At 28.5% G+C, this 22,151-nt stretch overlaps 1 non-coding gene across 1 annotated transcript; it reads right to left on the minus strand.

Moving 5' to 3' along the window:
• Positions 1-13,548: 13,548 nt before the first annotated feature.
• On the minus strand, positions 13,549-13,664 carry LOC129957911 (U5 spliceosomal RNA). The gene has a single exon (XR_008783012.1). It is a non-coding gene; the product is annotated as a U5 spliceosomal RNA (small nuclear RNA).
• Positions 13,665-22,151: the final 8,487 nt, after the last annotated feature.

The following is a 22,151-nucleotide window of genomic DNA, read 5'->3' on the forward strand; positions in this document are numbered from 1 at the left end:
CCTTCATATAGGAATCCCTTTTTATTATTATTATATCCAAGTCGATTTTTGATTATTATTTTCTAGAATTAAAACTAGAATCTGTCCTTTGTATAATTCCTTGAACATTCAATTTTTTGAAGCAAATGGATTATAATTAAAAGAATTTGCTACACTTATTAATACCTTTTAGATAACTCATCAAGTTTTGTATGATTATACTGTTTTTTGTCAAATGATTGTTCCTTATCCTCAATTTTTAAGTATGTCATGTAAGTATTATTGTTAAATTAGCAATTTTTTTTTCATTACAGTTATTTATAATATAATAATTAATTCTTATTTCACATTTCTCAGATTAAAGACTTGCCAAGATATGGAAGAAATAAGGAACAGCCTTTTCCTTTTGAAAAAAAAAGAGAAGAAGAAGAAAAGCAACAAACAAAGAAATCTTTTTCATCTGTCTGGTGATGATTATACAGGATTGCTTTTTGTATTTTTGAAACTTTCCTGTATGACTCATTTCCATGACTGTACACTGTTTTCACATGGATATATAAATTTGTTTTAATAAATTGATTTTTTATGTTATTATTTATATTATAGAAAATGAATTATTGCAGTTTTTATTATGATTAATAATAAGAAATTTAAAGAAATTACTATTGTTACTTATAAATTGTGTTATATAATAATGTGCTTAGTTGCTCAATATAGCTAATCTCTTTTACAATATCAGTTTACTTCAGCTTTAATCTTCAACAATGTGTATAAAATTAACATTTTTTAAAGAGATCAAATCATGACCTTCGTATCTGCTGAAAATTATTCCCAATTTTTATTAATGTTTTCCTTCTCATTATACAACAAATTTTAACATTACTTCTAATGACTCTACCTAATTATTTTTTGAAAGATGTTGTTCTTTTTATGATTTATAGAAAATGACATACATTTATGGCTCATATCAGTGTACTTCTTTCCTAGTGGTTTTATGTGCTCATTATCTGATTACAATATGTATATGTATTAGAGAAATAAAGACACATATAGAAGAATTTTGTATTAGAATCATCATTAATGTTGAATTTTAAAGCACCTTTATTAACACTTCCTTGTAATTCTTGTAGAAGAATTTTGAATTAATAATCAGCATCAATATTACATTTTAAAGTGCCTTTAATGGCATTTTGTTTTAATGCTTGTAGAAGCTGTAACTTCAGAATTTTCTTTTTTAATTCATATAATAAGTTACTTTTCGAGTCAGATTTGAATAAAACAGATTTTTGTGTACAGAAGTCCTTTTTTAATTTTGCATACTTTAAGATATTATGAGAAGTGTGTAAAAAACAAAGAAAATAGATTAATTGGGATTTGAAAATTTTCGAATTTTAAAAACAATTGTAGATAATAACTTATCTGAGTTAATTCAAATGCAAATGATGCAAATATAAAATTAAGAAAAAGAAGTTTTTATTTAAATTCATTAACTTAACTGACAGTTTAATGTAACCTATTAGAATAATATTTAAGATTATTTCAAGAAAATGTTTTTTGTGAAAAATTCTTTTACTTTCTTGAAACATTTCAATTCGGATCATCTTTCATCATATTTTAAATATAGAAAGAGATTCCTTGTTTAAATACACAAGATTCTGAGTTGAAAAATTTGACAATTAAACAAAAGAAGTTATGCTGACTTAACAGTATTTAGTTAGATAGTTGTGCTCATAGGTTTATGATTTCAGGAAGTAACGATTGTCATGAAGATATGAATAATTAAAAACATCATTGGAAATTAATATAATAAAGTGACAGATATTATTCAAGTATTAGTAGAAACTTAACAATAAAATATAAAAAAATTAACAACTTATTTGGTAAAAAATTCTGGGGGAAAAGAAAAAAAAAAAGCAAGAGCTTGTTGAAACAAATGGAAAATATCACATTTTCTTGAAAGAATTAAAATATCATTACTTGTTTCTGACAGGCTAATCAAATTAACATGTGTTGTTTTTTGATTAAGTTTGAATCATCAAGCAGAAAGTGTTAAAAAATTTATTGTTAATTGTAGATGTTTTGCCACTCAATTTATTTGAACAAAAGTGAATGCTTATGATGTGCAAATTAATCATTTATTTTATTCAGGGATATCAATTCTAAAATAAGTATGGTTTTCATCAATATTTACATTATTTTTATACTGATTTGTAATGTCAAGTACATGTTGTCAAGCTAACAATTAGCCCATTCAAATTTAAAGAGTTGTTAAATTCATTGTTTACAAAAAGTTTTAGATATGAGGTATAAATGAGCTTCTTCACTTCGACAATAATAATATACTATACAAATTTATTGCATGAATATTTATTTTGGTGAATCAGCTGTTGGTCTTATTCAATACAATTTTCACTGACTTTTGTTTATAATTTGAATCTTCTGATTTGCAGTATATATTCTGAATGTATATATTCTTCTAATATGTATATATTCTGAATGTATATATTCTTCTAATATGTATCTATTCTGACATTTATATCTATAAATTTTTTTTAACAATTATATATGTAAAAATTTAATATTTTGATAATTAATAAGCATTTTTTTCCAAATTTGCTTTTTTACAGAAATAAAAGCATGGCACAGAATAAGCATTTTTTTTACTTTTTTTCTGCTTTGAGAAAAGAAAGAAAAAAAAATGTTATTTTGAAAACTACTGAAAATTTAGACAGCTAATACATATTTAAATATTGACACCAAAAGTAATATTACTATTTTTTTCAAATATAACATATTGTGGAAATATAATACATATTGCTAAAATAATACATATTGGAAGTATAATACGTATTGGAAGCTTATACATATTGTGGAAGTTTAAAACTCATTTGTTTTCAAATAAATGCTGAAAGCCAAATAAAGAGAAATTTGTAATATACGTTATAAACTTCTTACAAACAATTATATGGGATTGTCAGAGATATCACTGCTTTTAATTGCAATTAAAATAGCCTTTGGAAATTTAAATGTTTTGTGTAAATGAAAATAATTTACTAATGTAACAGTCATAATACTTTGTAAGCAAGAATTTATACACTGCATTTCCTCCCCCCTTTATTATATTAAAAATTCAGGATACTAATCCATTGCTCATTAAAATGCACTCTAACAAAATAAACACTTTAAACAAAAATGTTATAAACATTTTGTGAATTCCTTGTTTTAACAATTTGTATGATTATAATTTATTACAATATATATTAAAGAACATGGAAAGATCATAAATAAGAACAAAGATCAATATTATGATTTGCTGGTATTATAATTCAACTAATAAAATTTTGATGTTAAGAAATCAAAAAAAAAAAAAAAAAATGCCATATTTTGTAAAAAATGCTGAGGTTTGAAAAAAAATCTACCAAGTTTCAAATTTTTAACTAGTTTATAATTGATAAATAAAGAAAATTATGCTTTTTTTTTTTTTTTTATTTGTTCAATATTTTTCACATTTCACAAATATAATTTACAATTAATGATAATTTAATCGAAATTCAAATTTTGTTTAATTCATTGTTTAGAAGAAACTACAGTGAATTCCTCACTTTCAAAATCAGTTTGCAGCAGTTTGTTATTTGTATTGTTTATGTATATATTCTATTATTATATATAAAATATTTCCATATGTAAATGAACTCATTTTGTTTAGTCTGCATTTCTTTTAGAAATTTAATTTTCAGATAGACCTTTTGTAAAAGTTCAATTCATTGGAAAACCATTCGAAACGCAATTCTCAATTCAAAAGACAGCAAATGCTCAAATGTTTAGTTACATAATACAGTGGAAATTTGAAATATGCTTGCTTAATAATGTATAGTCAGAGAAACAATTCCACGAAAAGCTTAATAATATCATGTAAGCAAATCGATGAGTTTATCACTAGACAACATCACATTGTTTTCTGGCTTGATCGTCCCACATCTCTTATACACATCTCGGAAAGAAACAAAATAACAATAAAAACATGAAAAAGAGCCAACCATCAGCTGATAATCATGTGATAAATCTGGACCAATAAAAATCCATTTCCGGTTGAAAAAGGCAGAAAAAGCTGCCTTGATGTTTAAGGTGGGTTCAGACGAGGCTTATTATTGCGCGCAATAGAAGGTCACGCCTACTTCAGGAAAATAACGTGACTGCAACGGGACAACTATTAGCCATTGTCCCATCAACGTTGTCTCAACTGTTCACACGGGGACAATGCAGGGGCAACAGTAGAAAGACAACGATTGCGCGCAATAAAAAGCCTCGTGTGAACCCACCTTTAGTCGTCTAACTAACGTTCGTGAATACCAATAATCATTGGTTGATGATTTGTCGTTGATCATGGGTTGAACGATCCGTTGTTTAGCAACCGGTTTGGTGAATACCGGAATGAATAAGAAAAAAAACCCAGAAAACTGGTTACAGTTATGAAATAAAACTGAACGTATAGAAATTAACTGAATAAATGTTATTGCTACAAAAAAATTATTAAAATGCCCAATACTTTTAATAATAAATTAATATTTTCACAATTGTATAGATAGAAATCGGTAGAAGAAAATCAATAGGCAGATAGAAGATATTTCAATTTGGTAGCGAAACCCCAGCAAGATCAGCTTTGATGAACAGCCTTAAAAATCCACTTAAACTTAACAAGTGACCTGAGAAAGTGAGTTGGTGAGCTTTTAGGATCGCAAGCGTATGTTTGTCTTTATTTTCTAAATAGCTCTTCTACTGAAGTTGATATATAAAATGAAACAGATTTGTAAGATTTTACCGCAAGCGAATCCAAAAGCGATTACAGCGCTACTAATGGAGAAAATTGAACAACAATGATTGATTCTAAAACGCTTACAGCGACGCCATATGTATTGGGGTCAAACATTAGGTCCTACTAATTATTCAAATAACTTTTTAAGTAGAAATGCTCTTAAAATTGTATCATAAGCCATTGAGTTGGGACCCATAATTATTATTTAATGCTTTGAACACAATAAAAAGAGTAATTCAAATTTTTCTCGACGGTCAAGTTGAGATTATTTTCTACGATCCTTATGATGTAGTTTGAATGGATCAATTTATTTCTGTTATTCCTTCAGTATTTTAAGGCAAAACGTATTTTCTCCCTCTCTTTCTGATAAATTTGAATGGTAAATTCTTTAAAAGATGAACTTCTTTTACGATGAAATATACTGACATCAAGTTCTGAAGGCAAACATTTAAATGTAATACTAATCGTTTTTGTTGCAGTATTTTATGCCTTTCTCATTCTTCATAAATAATATATTTCAATGTAAATTTCACTAATTTATCGATTTAGAAATTATACAAAAGAGAGTAAGTCATATCCACAACCACAAATGAAATTACTTTTTTTTTTTAGTTTTCTTGTTATATTCTGGTTAAACATTCATCTATATACCAAAAACAGCCATTGAGCTATTATTACCGCACAAGTTTAAGGCGGTTAAGGAGAATTGCCGTATTACGGTCAACACGCAGTTTGAGGATATAACCCACTCTCAAAAATCACAGATTTAATCTACTATTATATAACATATATCAACACCACTATTATAAAAGTGGTAGAATGTTGACTTCACTTTAATTTGTATGATGTATATTTGGTAGGGAAAAATTATTAAACTTGTCTATTTTACGAACTCTTTTTCCTTAAATTTTTTTTTAGCTTTACATTTGGAAGTATACCTTCAAAGGAAGATGGCTCATGACAAATGTCAAACAGTGCCATCTTTTTTTTTAAAAAAAAATAAAACTATAATCCTCAAATTTTTATCATTGAAACAAATTGAAATTAAATCTAAATTATAATACATAAAATACTTTTAAATTACATTATTCGTATTTTCAAACTAGTCCATTAGCAGATCATTTGGTTTACTTTCCATATTAAATTGATATTTCGTTGTAGAACATTTAAATTTTTAATACCTCAGAAGAAACAAACTTTCAACAAATAAACTTCCAAATACGGAAGAGAAAAAAAGCACAAAAACGTATTATTTCTTGAACTAAATATTATTACATAAATAAAATGAAAACTTGGTATAACTTTTTAAGCTCCCATTTAACTGTTAAAAAACGTGAGGAGAATTTCTAAGAAATTATGAAATTAAATTTAATCGCAATACTAAAAATTTGTTTATATAGTACAATTTAAATAAATAAAGCAAAATTGAATAACATATTAAAAGTTTGCATGCTTTATACCTTAAATTAAAAATGAAATTGTAATAACAATTTCACTAGATATCACTAATGGTTACTATAATTTAGAATGATATGGCACCAATAATTTTCTATAAAAAAAAGCTCCTGTCATTCATGTAAGATGTCTGCTCCGATAACTGTTAATTCTTTCGAAATTCTGTTTGGTAACGTGTGATCCAACTGGGTTTGCTTCATAATAACAGGTTCATAAAATCGAAATAAATAAGCTCTTTATTGCCCCTACTTAATTGAGAATTCCAGGAGAGTAGCGGGAAATTTTCAAGAACTGTTCCGAAGTTTTTGAGTGATGTAATTAATATATTTAGCAAGCAAATTTTGCATCTAGAATGATTTCGATATATTTAGCTTTCTGAGACCATGGAGTCATTAGAGTAATTAAGGTTGGGCAAGCAAGGCAAGTCGCTGGGCGCCATGACCATGAAGCGTAAAATTGTGCTATAAATTAATTTAATTTAATAAGTTTAATTCTTTTTAATTCATATTTTTCGAATCTTCTAAAAACAGAAGTGAAGATTTTTCACTCATTTAAATATTTCTATGTATTTAATTATCTTGATTAATTACCAGTTTATTTAAATGCTGAACCAAAAAAAAATTGTTTTTAGCACTGACAAGCGAGCAACAAACTTTTAAAAATTGTTATTACTGTATCATGCTAAAAGTATTTGATAAAAACTAAACTTACTATGAATAAGCTTATAAGGTCATATTTCCATTCCCCAAAGATACTATAAAGCAGCGAAAAGCTTATAAGTATTTTTAAACGCCTTATAGAATATTTAGAAATATTGTGAACTAAATTTACTGAATATTGGAGGAAATAAAATTCATTGATAATAAATACTAAGACCAAGTGTAAACTTGTATGAAAAAAAAAAAATTATGTGATGAGTAGAAGATCAGATAGAGTAATAAGTTATTTTTTGGACATTACTTTTTAAAGCTAGAATAATATTATTTCTTTCTAAATTCAAATCAGAATAACGAGAAAGAAATTTTAATATTGTTTTTTTTGGTCCATGATTTTTTTATTGCTCCATTCTTTCCTTTGTTTCATTATTCTTAGGTCTGCGTTTTTTGCTGCATTTCAGACATCTTACGTAGAAGACATTTGCTAAAAATATGATGAAATTTATAACATTGGCTGAAGGTATATCTCTTACGAAAGTTTCCAACAATTAATTATATAAACAATAAGGCATTGCATTTATAAAATTCTATGAGGAAATCAAATCCTTTGATTTATGTGGAACTTCTATGATGTCAAAACCAATATATTCAAGCCCATTTTTTATATCTTAAGTGATGATTTCTATAGGTAGATCTTTTATGATAACTCTAACAATCGTTTTATCTGAAGGATGAATTATATAAATTCGGTATTTCTTCCACACAGGTCAATAATATCTTGGTGTGAAAATATCATCCGCTGAGTGTATTTTAGTTTAGTCATAGGGTAAATTTGATGCGATTTTCAAGTGATTTCTTGCAGTTGAAGGTTGTGATTGTTTGTTAAATGAAGTATTACAGGTATTGGTTTTTGAGTTGTTAAATTTCTGTTTTTTTATTGTGAGCAATAATTTAAATGCTAGTATCCATTTTCCTGGATTGAAATTTTGAATTGCTATTTTTTATCTATTGCTTTTTTTCCTTGGTAGAGAATTTAACTTTTGTTACCGTCATTTAGAGTATGTTATTTTGAGAATCGGGTGGAATAAAGTGGAGAATAAAGCACGCTTGTCTCTGCTTGCCAAATTTCACACATGAAAAAAAATGTGAGCTCCTGGTTTTATCTAGGTGATCGTTCACGTCCTGCAGTATGGAGCATTTTAAGATAAATTAACAAATATCCGATCAAACGTTCTCAGCCCTATCTTCCAACTCTTTGAAGAATTCTCTTAATTTCTCTTAGTTTCATTTAAGATTGGCAATTACGAATATAGTTTTTCAGATATTGCACTCATTGCAGGTATGTTTGCCCTTTTCTTCGAAATTCATTTAAGAATTATCCAGTTGTCCAGAAGAATTCCTGAGACTTATAATTCTTCTAAGACAGGGGTAATTCGTGGTGAGAGGAGACGAATGTGTGGAGAAAATGAATGTGTTTTAACAGTTGAACCTAGAATAATAAAATTTGGCAAAGAAATATGTCGCTCAGAGCGATCTTTTTGAAATGTTAACTAAAATTTTAGTTAATGAAAAATCAGTTAAACTTTGATATTTATCAAAGACAACTTCTTAAAATGTTACAACACAAATATTTTTATTCATTATATATATAAAATGTAAGTATATATATTTTTAAAAAGCAGAAGGCAGTTTCGAAGACAGTGAAGATACTTTTCATTTTTAAATTCGCTTTAATCCATCCCGGAAAGGCATAATTTGTTTACAAGAGGCGCGGACAAAGCACGTCTACTCACAGCAACAGATTAGGCAAGAGAAGACAGTAATAAATTATCCCTGGTCTTATATAACACGAGATATCGATAAGTATAATATTTTTTTACAGTGCAGGGTGGCCATAATTAAATGCTCACAGTGTTCTGTAGCGCGATCTGTTTGCGAGAATGACGCCACATTTTGTAGGAAGATTAAACAAAACGGGGTACGAAAGATTTCGCGGAAAAAAAAATTAGTTCTAAAAGTCACCGCTAGGGGAATATATGGCGCTGTGTAATAGAAAATAGAGTGTTAACAAATGCAAATCAATACGGAAATAAAATTACCTTTTATTTTGCAGATTCAAATCATGTTCAATGTGGCTGCCGTGTTTGTGGACCACATATTGCATTCTGTGCACAGTATCCAGAACAGCAGAAAGTAACATATCTGCAGGAATCTCCCGTACAGTCCGTGATATGTTAGCCTTCAACTTAGCCAGGTCCTGGACAACTCCTTGATAGACCTTGGACTTAAGGTAACCCCATAGCCAGAAGTCGCATGGAGTAAGATCAGGGGACCGAGGTGGCCATGCAGTTGGAAAGCAGCGGCTAATGACTCTTTCTGTTTTGAATTTCTGTCGTAGCAGCTGTTGTACCTGTAAAGCAACGTGTGGAGGGGCTCCAGCTTGCATGAAAATGATTTCCCCCAGGCATTGTCTTTGCTGAAGTGCCGGAATGACAAAGCTGTTCAACATGTGGCGATATTTCTCTCCAGTAACAGAACAGGTTACCGGTCCTGTTGGGGTAATGTTCTCATGGAACAATGGACCTATGATAAATTCCGCTGTGAACCCACACCAAACAGTTACCTTTGGTGAATGTAAGGGAATTGCTGTGACTGCATGTGGTGATGCATCATCCCAAATTCGGCAGTTCTGCTTATTCACAGTTCCATTCAAGTAAAAGTGGGTCTCGTCTACCCATAAGATTTTCCACGGCCAAGCATCATCCATCTCCATTCTGGGAAGAAAAGTGAGAGCAAACGTCAATCGCTTATTGTAGTCGGTGTGACGTAACTCTTGTACACAGCTGATCTTGTACAGATAGAAGTGGATAATCTTTCGTAAGATTTGCCATACCGTACTGTAAGGCATATCTATATTCCGAGCTACTCCACGAGCGCTAGAAGTGGCAGCAATATTGTCTTGTCCTTTGTCGACAATCGCCGTGGCAACTGCTTCAATTGTATCCTGTGGTACCGATTTTCGTCCTCTGCCTGACTGAACCATCAGAGAACTTGTTTTCTCAAACTTCGCAACCATTGCTTTTAGCCCAATAATTGACAAAGGACCGTTACCTTTACTCATTTTTTTGTGCTTTCTAAAAGCACGAAGAGCGACTGACGCGTTGCACTGGTTAAGGTAAAAGAATTTGACCAGTAACGCACGCTCGACTAAAGAAGGAGACATTGCACATAAACTTTCAATCCGATTGTTTCGAAAAGTAACACATTGCCTTTTAAAGCTCAAACAGCTGGCACTGTGCCAATGGATGTAACGTGAAATTTGAATAAAGAACTTCTGCTCAGCATTCTCTGTTACCCAGTAAGTGAAATTGCAGATAAAGAGACTTTATCGGTGTTTATGTAAATTTTTCGCTTTTTTAAAAGTGTTGCCATATTGCACTTGAACTATATCAGAAAATGTGCAAAATAAAAGGTAATTTTATTTCCGTATTGATTTGCATTTGTTAACACTCTATTTTTTATTGCACAGCGCCATATATTCCCCTAGCGGTGACTTTTGGAACTTTTTTTTTTCGCGGAATCCTTCGTCCCCTGTCTTGTTTAATCTTCCTACAAAATGTGGCTTCATTCTCGCAAACAGATCGCATTACAGAACACTGCGAGCACTGCCAGTTTAATTATGGCCACCCTGTACTATTAAGATTCTGATAGCGATTTCTGACACATTTCAATCAAGAGCAAGGGAAACACAGGGATCTTTTAAAAAAGAATTTGTTAGATCAGCAATTTTTATCCTTTCATTCGGAATGTGGGAACCACTGACTAAAACATTTTACAACGCTTCTCTTGAATTAATTAAATAGAAAAAGTGGAATGGGATCAGGAAATAAGAGAATATTTTAGAATGACTTTGATATGGGCTGAATTAAGTTAAAAAATTAAGAAATTACTTAAAATTAAATTATATATATATATATATATATATATATATATATATATATATATATATATATATATATATATATGTAATGATATTTTAACTCTAATTTCAATTTAATTAATTTTCATAGTAACTTCATCTTAATTTAGCCCATAGTAACTTCATTCTAAAATATTCTCTTATTTCGTGATCCAATTCCACTGTCTCTACTTAATTAATTCAAGAGAAGCTTTGTTAAATTGTTGAATCAGCTAAAATCTAACTTTCCCACACTACGCGTGAAGAGATAGCATACCGCTGATCAAGCAAATTCTTTTTTAAAATCTCCCTGTGTTTCCCCTGCCTTGTCCACCCGTGTAATGAAATTCCCTATCGAAATCTCATAATACATTAGCACTGTAAAGAAATATTTTCCCTATCAAAATCATAAGTCATATAAGACCAGGGATAAAATGTCCAACAGCTCTTCCCTCATTCCGTTTCTGTGTCGCTCTGTGTGCGCATCGCTTGTATATATACTTGCTTCTTCAAAATGAAATAAAACGACGTCACAAAATTAAAAGTATCTTCATTGTCTTCAAACTGCATCATGCTTCACAACAAATAATATTACATATTAAAAAGTCGACAGGATAGTTTTGTGTGAAAAATTATGAAATGAACTAAAAGAATTAAAATTAAATCCGCGTGAAAAGGAAAATGAATCGTGCAATAGCTCTTCGCCGACGCTTTTCGTTCCGGCCAGCCGTCTGCTGTATCTCCGTGGCCGTGGTTCGAAATGACCAGCCGTCTACAGTCTCCCGTGGCATGGCTTCGCTGCGTCTTTCCATGTCAACCGATGCAATATCTCCGGCATTCCATAATCTGAGATCTCATCCGACGTTCCTGCTCTGCTATTCAATAGATATCCTTGTACTGCTCCATATCGTCATGTGCGTGCTCCTTATATCTTCAAGGAGTTGGGGCTCCTTGTCATCATATATATATATATATATATATATATATATATATATATATATAATTTGCATTTTTCTCACATTAAACACTTATATTTATTAACATTTCAACTGCCTTCCGTATCCTCAAATCAGTCACATTTACATTGCTTTGTGACTAAATAAGGAAATGCTTTGCTCGACAATTCCATTTTTGGCAATTTCAAGATATTACCAATAATGAGACAACTGACAGAATTGTAGGATAGAAAAGGATTCTTTCTTATGCATCAAACAAATACCAAACTTTAGTAGCAATTAAAAATAATAAAAAAATTATTTCGTTTTACCTTCAGACTAAATTTATTGTAAATTTATTTGTGGCCAGTTTAAGTTGTTACATACGATATTCTTCATCAATATAGTTATTTAAGGCTTTCCTTTTCTCATATATTATTTCTAATAAAACTAACATACAAAATTATAACACTTGAAATCACACAATTACTAAAAATGTTCGATTATTAAAAGAATTCATCGGAAGAAAAAGTAAAAGCTCGAACAATTTTGTGTTTCAAAAACATACTCATACAAAAGCCATAGATCACATTTAAAAACTCTAGAGTAATCAGTGTCTGTGAAATGATGATATCTAATACCAGGATTTCGAATAGTAAATAGTAATAAATTTTCATTTCAAAAAGTAAGAATTAGGAGTTTTATATCTGCGATAAGTACTTAATAAAAAGCAAATTTTTCTTTAGATGTTAATGGGTAGTAAAGATATTCAAATGTATGTATTTTATTTCAGATAAGAAAATTATTATATTTTTATTCATTTATTTTGAAGTCACAATTTCGTAAAAATTCAGACACCTGAAAGAATTGTCCAAAATTACAGTTCCTTTCACCCTAACGTAATCAGCCGGTTCATCCCTTAGGCATAACTTTTCTTAATACTAAAAAGATATCTTGAAAAAATTGCTTAAGAATTCCATTGAGTATAGAATTTCTGAATTCATACTCGTTTGCATGGTTGATAATTATCCTATCTTACCGATTCTGAACTGGTTGATTGATAAATTGTCCTGGGCAGATGGCGCAGTAGATGGACATATACAAATCGGTATTTGACTTTTCTAGAGACAAAAATAAAACCCAGTTGTTGAACAAAACAAACCTTGTAGAAAGGAAAAGTGCTTAAATATCCGAACTTATCTCTACAAGAGATTGTAATACATTATCTAGAGTAAAACTTTACGCAGTATAATGTCGAAAATAAAATATTCATTTATAGAAGATAGATGTTTATATATATAACAGACAATTCAAAATATATAAAACGATGAATACGTAAAACAGGAAAATTACTATTACACATTCTTGAACCCATTTTCAGTTGTAGTTTTGCATCTAAAATTTTAAAAGCATTGCATAAAATAATTTTCGCACAACTTCGTTTCAAATTACGGGAAGTTGTAATTGGTAGCAGATAATATAAAAAAATCGAAAATTCACAATTAAAGCAAATATTAAATATTTTGCATGTGTTGGATATAATACAGATCGAGAACAATTTTTAAATGTAGCGATCATGGTATTATCAAAACTCATTTAAACAGCAACGCTTGGTTTTTGGAAAGATAACACAGAATCAGCGTTTTACACTGCGGATAGTGACGAGCCTGCAAGTGTCGCTGCGATCGCTTGTAGCACTACCTTCAACATAGCTGTTAATGTTTCTACTGTTTATAATTTGTTTATAATTTTATCCCACCGAAGTGAGATTCCAAAAATTGGATTAGGCTCATTAAGTTGTTCCTCTCCACGGTAATCTTTAGTAAAAGGCGAAAGATTAGCACGACTTTGAAGAGAAACCAGAGCCAATGCCAATGATGTGGGGGGGGGGGGTTGTTGGGAAGCGCCTAGGCTCGGTGTCCTTTAATCTTCCGCTCGACTGAAATGATGTGGGGGGTTGTTGGGAAGCGCCTAGGCTCGGTGGCCTTTAATCTTCCGCTCGACTGAAATGATGAATGAGTGACAGACAACTTATGTTGAGCATAATTAACAGTTTAGGGAATTATAACTTAGATCAGTTTTAAATGTAGCTAGAAATTGTGAATTAACTTGACGGTATTTAGAAAAAAAAAAAAAAAAAAGAACATAAACAAAAGATTACATAATTCTAAATGTAGTTTCTTATCGCATTATACGAATGTGTATAGCTATAAAATATGGTCTGTCTCTGCCTCAGTATGCTTTGGTGAGAGAGCTTTGCTATGTTAGAACTCAAATTTTAATCTGAATATTTACTTATTTCAGTGTGCAGAAATTCAATGCATTATCAGACTAATTTGTTTGTTAATAAAAAGGTTTATCTTAAAGTTAAGAGCAGAAAATTATCGATTATCCAACATACATACATCTTTATGCAGTGGAAAAAAAGCTATTATATAATGACTCGATTTCTTATTGGACTTTAAGATTGTGCAACAGAATTTTTTGCAATATATATGAAAAGCGATACACAGAAAGGTGAAAAGCAAAGAATTCGTGTAATTAAAGGCACAATTAAATACTTCGCACCTGTTAGTTATCAAAATCGAACAAGTATTTAAAGTAAAGATATGCTTGCAGAATATTTTATCTAAATTTCTTTCTTTAATTTTAGTTTTGAAAATTTTTTTTTTTCATAAAATAAAACAAATGCAACAGAAAAAGAATATTGTACCTACGCAGTAATATAATTTTATCATGTGCAGTGAAAATAAGAGAAATAACAATGTTTCCAAATTGTTAAGATTGTTAAATTAATATAGCACTTTAGACATTTGAAAGCAGTAGATTTTATGCAAAAATTCATTGAAACAACTCAGAGTATTTAGTATTACAAAAGAAATTGAAATATAGATTCAAAAAATGCATTATGTTCTGGTATGCCAAATATACCTAAAGGGTTAAAAGGATAAAGAGCCAAGAATAGAAACTAAAATGTAAAATATAATTGTTTATAATTTTTTTTGGATAATAAATCTCAAATTATCAGATAGTTTTTATAAATTCAAAAAAAAAAAAAATGTGATCAAATATAAAATTTTTTTAACCCGCCATAAGCTATGAACTTTTTTTCTGGAGAAAAACTCTTCCTCTTTCATATTACCAAACATTGCTGATAAGTTAAAAGTTCGAAGTTTTTAAATGTTAGTTATTCTGAAAGTAATATTCATTCATATTACTTTCAAGAAAGGCGAGTTATTTTTGTAAAAAGATTTCAACACCAAGGATTGTGAATTACTTTGAAGCTGAATTTATAATCAACTCTTAGTAGACACACAATCAATTTTTTGCAGTTTCTTTGATAGAAAGGATTCATTTGGATCATGAATGTTAATATATATTTTTTGCTCTTAAATTTAATGTAAATGTCATGGTTGAAATCTAAATAAAAGAAAACTCAATTGCAATTTCAGAAGGGGGGGGGACTTTGATTATACTTTTACAGTTTAGTTAAGTTTATATTAAAACAGTTAAGTTTAGTTAGTACAGTTGAATTTATATTAAAACTTAAATTTAAATTTAAATGACCAGTCATAAACATACTATGCCTGTAAAATACTTTTCGAAGGATATTTATAAAACTCTGCAAATGTTTCATTGTCTATCAACTTTCTAAATTCTTTTCTTGTAAAATACCCAGGCTTTCTTATAAAATATCTGAGTATTTTCCCATCCTATATCACTGATTAGGTGCCTCCTACCTGTTTTATTATTATGAATAAAGCGAGTATTTTTTCGAAAATTCACCAATACAAAATTTTAAAAAAACTATTTTGGCAACAGCATTATTTAATCATTACATTACTACAATACACAGTTTTTTCCTGTGACAAAGTAAGAGATAAAATCTGTGATATTTACAAGTTTTGAATTTGGTTAAAATCTTCCTTCATTATTATTATTATTATTAGAAAATGTATTGCTATGACAGAATTTCAATTAGTTCTTAAAGACTAATGATTAGGCATTATGAATAACATTTTTTGAGGACAGTTAAGATTGTTCTGGTGGTTCTTCAAGCTAAAGAATTTGATACCTTGAAAATGTTACATTAAATAAAAACTAAAATATTAAAAAAAAAAAAGCCCCCACCCTTTTTTTTAAAAAAAGAAATCTACAATTTTTATACTGAAACCACATACCAAATCTTAACTCTGTAACTAAGTCAGCTGTTGAGTAATTGTGTTTATATATAGACATGATTCCAAAAATGTGTATATTTTATTGTGTATTTATTTTTCTGGAAAGTGTAAAACATGGATTTTCACCAAAATCTTAAGGTTGAATTTTTTTAATGATAGCAATATTTTCTCTTTGTATACAAAAAATTAAAAAAGACGAATTCTTAGCTATATAATTGGGACTCTGCTAATTTCATAAATTTTGCAATTAACAAGTTTTTGGGTAGTTATTTGTTGTTGAATAAGCACAAGAAAAACATTTAATGTTTATTTTTAAAAATGGAAATAAAATAAGTCAAAAGATACAAATGTGTTTTCTTTATTTAAAAACCAAATTGTATAGACAATATTACAAAATAACAAGTTAAAAAATAAAGAGAATACTATACAAACACTTTATTTACAGAATAACTATTCATTTTTATTCATTTAAAAAATTATCAATTAAATTTATTTCTTTCAAGATGCATACAAATTTAAAAATATGAAAGGCCCAAATTTCTTTTATTTGCATAAAGCTCGTCTTTTAAAAGAATAGATTTTTTTTTGACACAGTTTCTACAGAGGTGGGCTAAATAGCTCTATTTTTTTTTACTCCAAATTCTGTCTTTTTACAGAGTAAAATCATTTTTGGGATGTTTTTTTTTATTTATTTATTTGCAGGTTGTGATTTGTTCTATAGAACTGTGTTTAAATTGCAACAAATGGTCAATTGCAGATATATGTCGATGCATTTGAACAGACAAATTATTTGTTATGCTTGTTAAAAGTTTTATCTTTGCACTTAAAGAATTCATTCTTATTTTCATTGTTTCAAGTGAATTATCAATTTTTTATATGAATTTCTTTTAATTAGATTTTTAGATAAGCATTTACATTAACATTTAAAGGACCAGTGAATTTATGTTCATTGTTTAACAATATTGACAAATGATGGACATGTTTGCACATATAATTTAGAATAGTAATGTCATGGCACATGCAAGAGTAGCTATGAGTGCACAGCATGCAGCTTCTACAAGATATAAAACACTTATTATTACAAGTATGAACATTACTTATGGTGCATCTTTTTCCTGAAGAAAATATTTCTCATTCATTATTTTTAATTTCATTAATGTCAGCTTTTAGCTCTTTGCCTAGTTTATGTCTTTTAAAATTCTCAGTTGCTCTTTCTGTAATTTTACGAGTTTAAAGTTTTAATAAAGTGTTCAAAATTTTTATAATTTTCTCGTTTATTTAATTCTGATATAACTTTGGCAATTCTGTAGTTTTTTAACACCTAAATAAATATATTTTAATAACATAAGAAAATTCTCTATATGCATATTCGTATTTAATTTTGCATTTTTCCTAAAACAATAAGCCCACATTTCTGTTCTATTGAAATGAAAATTTGAAAAATATTCATAAAATTCATTTGTATTGTCATCTTTTTTGAGCATTTCACACACAAAAAAAAGTATTACTTTAAATTTAGCAACATCTAATTCATAAAGTTATGTTTTATAGATATCATCTTGTATTTTTTTTTTTTTTCTTTAATGAATTAATGTGCATTTTCCAAACACTATGAATGTATCATGCACATAATAGATATTTCTGACAAGAGATAAATACTGTAGTCCAAGTATTTTTGAGCATGGCAGCATCATTATAAAAATTTGTGGTTTTATATATTTTGACTAAGTTGATTTAACATAATGGAAAAAGTGATTCAGCGTGTTTAGTATCAACTGTTGACATGACACAAAAAGCATCAGAAACTTCTTGTTTATATTCATCTATGACAAGAATAGTTACCAATTTAAATTTATACCTAAATATACTATAAATAGAGTCTATACAAATCCTATCAGTACCAGATTGACAAAGCATATATTTTTTTGAAATTCAGTCATTATAACTAATATGAATTTTATGATCAATGTCTTGCTTTTTTCTTTAAAAAAAAGAACAGTATTATATGTTTCAGTTTCCATGCTTTCAGCCCAAACACAGATACTACTTTCATCATTATTAATTTTGGATCTTTTACTTTGAAGAAATAATCCAAACTGTTTTTTAATATTATGAAAATCTTTTTTTTTTGTAATTAGATGTTTTCTTTCAATAGTGTTGTCCAATGATTGTCTGATGTCTTCCAATATTCTTTTTTCCTTAACTCCATTCAGGATTTTCTCTGTAAAAAAACATATTGAATTAGTTATTTAAGGTTTCTTGAAACAGTATTAAAACTTTTGATGAAATTTTAATTTGGATAAAGGCAATAATAACATTCATATATCTGACATCATAATTCTATTTTTTCTATCTTACTTGTTGTATGAGAAAAGTATTGGTTTTTTAATTTTCTTACACTAATATTTTTTTTCCATAATCAATATAAAAAATTTCTATAATTAGGTTTAATAATACAATATGTGATGAATTTTTATAAAAAATATTTCAGTGGACTGCAGATCTGAATATGCTATAAAACTTTATATTGATATAAAATTGTATTATTTAAATTTACGTAAAGCTATAACCAATTTAATATAATTTGTATATCTGATATAGTAAAATTTTATTTCTTTTAAATATGATTGTTTTGAGTTTTGAATTTTTTTCATATATGCAATAGGTGTTTACATGTGTGCCTCCATAGGGGCACATGTAAAAAAAGAAAAAGATTTTTTAAATATATCTTAAATTAAAGAAATATTTTATTAAAAAATCTTAAAAATTCCATAATGCAAAGAAAAGACTGTTTAAGAATATGGACATTATTTATTTATTTATTTATTGCTGTAAGAAATTCATAGTATTTTTTGAAAAAAAAAATTACATGTGCCTCCTCTCCATATGTTCTTACCAAAAAAAATTTAAATATAATTGAGGTCAATAAAATAAAAATTAATAAAGTAAAAACAAATATTCAGCAGAATAATTATGAAAGAAAAAATTATAATAGTTACAGTTCCAAAATAGTTGATATATCACATGTAGGGATTGCAATACCGGACCAAAATTTCTATACCGGTATTAGAAATTTTGGAAAAAGAAAGAAAACAAGTGTTTCTTTTTTTTATTTGCCAGTTTTGTTAGAGAGTGTAAATATCACAAAAAATAATTTTAACTTATAAATTATAACAGTATATAATCACAAAAAAGTAAAGAAACATCTTATTTATTTAAATCACAAAAAAAGTGTAAATATCATTATTCAGTTTGAGGTACAATTACAAATTTTTCAAATGTGATCTAAAAAAACATAATGCATCAATTGTACAGTCATTAAGCCTGAAAAGTAATTTTATGTAAAAATTACCAGCTGTCGAAAACGCTCTTTCGGCATCTACGCTAGTTGGTGGTACTGTTAGCAATGTACGATATACTTTTTCCAAGTACTTACCTCTAAATCCCTCATCTTCAAATAAATCGATTTCTCGTGGAATGCTTTTGGATATAGCTGATTTCTGCATTGTATTTTGGTTCGTTGAAATTTTTTTATTTATCGCTAATTCTATACATAAGACATTTTCTATTTCGGTATGCCTTTCTTCTGTGCGATTTTTCAATGTAATATATAATTCTTCAAATACTAATGTGTGCTGTTCTTTCAGTGACTGCAACATGAAATTTATTGTTGCATTAGCTGTTGATGAATTAGAATCTCTCCGACATAATGCCTCAGTAGTCAGTTTTATTGGAAGTAGAGCTGATATAGTTCTGGATGTTAAGTCGAATTCACTATCTGAAAAATTAATTTACAGTCGTTTAAGTCGATTATTGCTTTTTGGATTGGATTTCTCATTTTCAAAAGTCGTTCCATCATTAGGAGTAAACTGTTCCAACGTGTTTTAGAATCTAATATTAACATATATTCTGCTTTATTTTCAGTTAGTATATATTTTAGTAATCTATCCTTTTTATAGGGGAACGTTTAAATATTTTAACAATTTTTCGAACTGTATAAATTATAGGAAGCAATTCTTTCCTTCCAATTTCATCCTCATTAGCAATATCTTCTTCCACAATTACATTGTTATTATCTTCATTGTCAATATCACTCTCACTCTTACTCTTTTCAAAGTTGGAATCCGAAATTTCTATATCCACAGTATTTGGATTCTTCTGTTCTTTATATTTTTGGTATAATACATCTATTACTCCGAATTGAATTCCATGTGCATAGCACAATTGCTGATTTGCACCAATCAACTTTACAACTTTTTCATAATTGTTGCTTCATCAGTCGTTGTGGATACAATATTTTCTTTCAGGGATAATCCATGCTTCGCTACTTTAGATTTAAGAAATTAATTAAGCCATTAATTAGCTTTTTAATTTCGCCCGTTAGGGAGACATAAAAACGAAAACGTATACTATATTACTATGTTCGCGATACCTGAACATATAGTGGAGACAATTTTAAAAATTTCTAGTAAATACCGAAAAACCGATATTTAAACTTGTGAATACCGGTATTACAAAATTGTACAAATGGCTCAAAATACCGGTATTCGGTATCCCGGTATTGCAATCCCTAATGACATGGCTCTAAAAGTTTTAAATTTATCTCTAAAATCTGTTATGCAGAGACTGATTAGTGATCTCGAAGACAATCAAGACCAGTTCAGATTTAAAGAAAACTCCAGGAGTAACAATACATACATATATATTTATTTTCCATTATTTTCATGTTTGTACATAGCACTCATTTGTATATTTTTTTTTTATTTAGCCTGTTCTTTTTCTTTTATTATTTTTATTCTCATTTCTAAAAGCCTTTTTTTCTTAATAATTTCTTTATTATTATTTTTCTTGAATTTTGTCAAGCAAATTGTAAGTCTGTTAATGTAGAAAAGCATTTTTCAGTTTCTCTTTGATAATTTGTTTAATAAGCCACTTCCCATTTGAATTTGAAACAGTTCATTGCTCTCAGCTTTGTTTATCTAATATTAAAAAATCCCCTTAACAAATTTTAATCAATAGATGTTAGACATCAAACAATTTAAGTAATAGTTACAGTGATGGATAGTACAGGAGTGTCTACTGATGTGTGTCTCATTTTATGCTCACTACATTGTTTAAATAATCAGTACGTTATAGTTGCAGGGGTATGAGGTGGTGTTGTGTATAATCTGTTATGATTATGATCATGCATAATTGTGCAACTAAGATGGATGAACTTCAAGAATATACTAATTCTTTTTTACAAAAATGCGATAAGAATATATGTATTTACTGCTCATCACTGATTAACTAATTATGTATGCTGCTTGTAATAACATTAAAAACAATGTTACAGTCAAATAATTGAATGATGCAACAATTAAACAATAAAAATGTATGGAAATTCAAAAGTTTTACAAATAAGTATTTTAACAATTAAATGAATAAAATAAATGCATTGTTTTAAAACCAAAAGGTTTATATACTAACTATAGGCTGAGATTAAGATAAACTTAATATTTTATATGTGTCATTAATTGAGCAAAAAAAATCAGACGATTCTATAAGGATGTTATTTCAACTTTAAACAAAGATATAGTCGTCTAAAATATTATTGTCAATGATATATTTGATTAATGAAATAAATATGTTCAGATTTCATAAATGAATTATACAATATTAATGTAACTTCATTAATACATTATGCTAATCATAGAGAATACCAGAGTTATTAAAAAAAGAATTCTTTCAAAAATGTTTTCTAAATGAAGCATTAACTAGAAGACAAATACTAACAAGGAGTTTCATCAGTACTGCTTTTCATGCCCCCCCCCCCACATACACACACACTTTTAAAAACATTCTAGCAATATGAATGAGATTCTCATTCTAGTAAATCTGTGACTATTAAATCTGATATACTGTTGGTAAGTTAAAAACAAGAAAATGATTCACAGTAATAAATAAATACCCATTGCATTTGCTTGATTGAGATGATTTATTGACTTGCCAAACTTACACCTTTAAATATTAGCCTAATAGCTCAAGATTTAGAGGACACTCCAATGTTTCCTTTACTCAATAATAATTTAAAAACAGAACTTGCATATAGAATTGTCAGAACTTGGTTAAAAGCAGGACTGACGGAAGAAATGTCCTATAGAAGGTCAAAAATTAGCATGCTGTAAATTATGA

This window comes from Argiope bruennichi, chromosome 11 (assembly GCF_947563725.1).
Source record: "Argiope bruennichi chromosome 11, qqArgBrue1.1, whole genome shotgun sequence".
Taxonomy (NCBI): domain Eukaryota; kingdom Metazoa; phylum Arthropoda; class Arachnida; order Araneae; family Araneidae; genus Argiope; species Argiope bruennichi.